Here is a 3,474-nt window from a genome sequence, read left to right as displayed (position 1 = left end):
TTGAAAAGTGGTTCACTCTTTGTTTGAATGTTTTTTGTAGGGTAGTTGGGTCTGCTGCCATCCATGGAGACAACTGAGTCCCAACTACCTTTTTCTCTCTCAGTTTCCTTTCCTGAGTAGGTGATTTAACATGATTCTTGAGGAAGACATGCTCCAGCTTGAAGGACCTTGTAAGTTTGAGAGTTCCAGAGGTCCTAGGTTCTATAAAAGGAATGTTTGGTTGTGTTGGCAGCAGGAGGGCAATAAGAAAAACTTCTCTGTTGAAGTGGGCAGCCACCAACAAGAGGACTGGCCCAAACTCACCCATTTTTACTAGTAGACATGTATCACAAGTTGTTTGGAAGTGCTGAGCTGAGGTGAAATGTAAAATGCCTAATAATAATGTTTGAATATTAGCCTTTTTACACATTGTAACAATACTTTTGTTACTAAATCCTGTTCTACTAATGTCTGCTTGTGACATTATACGTATGCATATACATCTCTTCAGTGTATAAAGAATAACTTATCTTCTGCTGTTATTATCTTCATTTTACAGTGGAGGAAACTGAGGCAGACAGGTTAAAGTGGTTTGCCCAGGGTGACACAACTTGTGTTTGAGGTTGGATTTGAATTTAGGTTTTCCTGAGTCGGGAATCAAATGAGATATCTGTGAAGCATCTGACACATAGTGCTTAATAAATGCTTATTTCCTCCTTCTCCTTTCCAAAGACAATTCATTGTGCTCTTTTTTTTAAACTCCCCTTTTTGGGGAGACCCTAGAGACTGTGAGCCTTAAGTAAAATTACTTTTGTGATGTGAAGGTAGGGGATTTAACAAGCCAATTAGCGTAAGAAAAGGCATCCTGACCCCTCTCATTAGTCAGGCTCCCCAGTACTGAACCCAGTCCAAACCACATGTCAATGCAGGACAAGAAGGTTAAGTGTCTAAGTCCCTCAGTGATCCAGCACTGATTCCTCAAGGTTAGATATCTATTTGGGAGGTTAAGTGACTTACTTAGGGTCACAAAGATGATATATTGACTTAGGATTTGAAACTAGATCTTTTGACTACTATTTGGATGATTTTCTCCGATATATAATATATAAGATATTCTCCCTCTCTCTGTTCCAGGCATTCTCTCTGGCTGTCCCCCATGCCTGGAACACTCTACCTCCTCCACTTCTACTACTGACCTCCCTGGCTTCCTTTAGGTCCCAACTAAAATCCCACCTTCTACAGGGAGCCTTCCCCAGCCCTTCCTAAGTCCAGGTCCTTCTTTGTGGTCATTATCTCCTATTTGTTGTGTATATAGCCTGCTTTATTTATATTTGCCTGCATGTAGACTCCGTTAGATTTAAGCTCCTTGGAGGCAGGGTCTGTCTTTTGACTCTTTGTATCTCCAGCACTTAGCACCATGCCTGGCATACAGTGGTACTTACTAAATGTTTATTGCTTGCTTGTTTGATATACTACCTCCCCTAGGAGGGAAGAAAAGAAAAGGAGACAAAAGTGGCACATTCAGTCAGTCAACTAGAGTTTATTAAGTACCTACTATGTGCCAGGCTGTCTCTGCTCTCAAGTGGCTCACCGTTTAATAGAGTAGACAACATGCAAACAAACAACTAGGTAGAAATAGGATAGATACAGGATAAACTGGCAATAATCCAGAGGGAAGGCACTAAGACCTTAGGAGGCTTCATGAAGGTGGGATTTTATCACCGTCTTTTTATTCTCCCTTTTTCTTTCCCCTGACATGTTTTGCACACAGTAGCTGGTTAATAGATGTTTGATGAATGAATGAATTGAATCCGGGAGAAACAAAGTCGGGAAGGTCCAGAAGTGGCGGTCAAATAAATGTAAACTGTCCAGGTCATCTCAGTCTAAAATTGCCTTTTGCCTGTGCCTACTACATCCCAAGAGTACCTGAATTGTTGTGTTGGTTTTTTTTTTTATGTACCGGTTCCCTTCTCTACCTGAGTTATTTTTTTTTTTACCTACCTATTCCCTGAGTTATTGTACCCGAGTTATATTTAACCTACCTGTTCTCTTCTGTAACTTTTCTTTCCCTCCTACTCTATTATCTAGAATCAATCACAATGGTAACTTATCAATCAAGCAAGCAAGCAACTAGGTGATGAAGTAAATAGATCACCAGCCCTGGAGTCAGGAGGACCCATGTTCAAATATGGCCTCAGACACTTACTAGCTGTGTGACCCTGGGCAAGTCACTTAACCCCTCTTGCCTCCAAAGGAAAAAAAAAACAACACAATGAAATCAAACACCTATGAACGCTAGGAACTAAGAATACAAAGATCAAAATAAAACAATTCCTGCCTTCAAAGAGCTCAAATTTTACTGGGAGAGATGTAGACATAAATGTACAAACTAAATAAATGTGGGAGTTTCTGAGGAGGTGCTAGTAGCCAGGAACCAGGAAAGAGCTCATATGAGAGGAGGTGACCCTCAGATCAAGCTTGGTATTTTAAAAAATGTGTTGCTATCTTTTGTTTGTACCACATATTCATCATTTCTCCCTGCTTAAGAAGCAGTTCTGCAAAATTAACCAACACCTCAACCAAGTCTGATATTATATTCAGTAATCCACAACTAGAGGTCCTCCCCACCCCCAGAAGGGAGGGTGCTAGAGCTGAACTCTGAACTTGGGATTTTAGAAGCAGAGACGTGGAGTGAGGGAATACCAGGCTGAAAATAGAGAGGTAGGTGATGGACTGTTATGTGTGGGGAACAGGCCAGTTTGGTTGTAAGGGACCCTGAATGTAAAAGAGCAATGAAATAAACCCAGAAAGGAACTGATAAGGTTGAGGGGTGTTGGGGACCCCAAAATACCGACAGTCCAGGTCATGCTCGAATGAATTCGACTCAAACCTTCTTAAAGCCAAAGAAAACAAAGTTTATTAAAGATTTGCCAAATTGGGTTGCCTCTTAAGGAGCCTAAGTATTTGTGACGCTTGTATTCACAAGCAGGCCAGATAGAATCCCAGCTAGACAGAGTCTGAGCTGGATTGAATCTGAGCACCTTCATGGAGGCAAGATGGAACTTAAATACAGAAAAGAGTATAGGAAGGATCTGGGTGGTCTGGTAGTCCAGGGTGATGGGAGGAGGGGTTTAGGAAGGGTCTTGAGGAGAAGTCCAAGGAGGGAATCCAAGGAGGGTCAAAGGCTGGAAACAGCTGGAGGCTATCAGGAGATATCAGACTAGAGAGGGTTTGGGTGGGAAGCAGGTGGGGCAATCCAGAGATCTTGGAAATGAATACAGATCTTGATGGGAGTGGTCAGCAGCCTGGGGAATGGGGTTTTGATGGGATCAAGGGTGGGGGGGGGGGGGTGTGCAACAGAGACCTGAGTAGAATGATAATGAAAAGCCCATGAGCTTCCTGAGACTGCCAGAACAAATGAGATTAGATTTGAGTAAGAAAGGCCAGATTAAGTAGGAAGATTCAAGAGCAGCTCAAGGAGGCTCCCAGAGTCTG

This window comes from Notamacropus eugenii, chromosome 2, assembly GCF_028372415.1.
Source record: "Notamacropus eugenii isolate mMacEug1 chromosome 2, mMacEug1.pri_v2, whole genome shotgun sequence".
NCBI classification, from domain to species: Eukaryota; Metazoa; Chordata; class Mammalia; order Diprotodontia; family Macropodidae; genus Notamacropus; species Notamacropus eugenii.
This window is presented reverse-complemented; position numbering follows the sequence as displayed.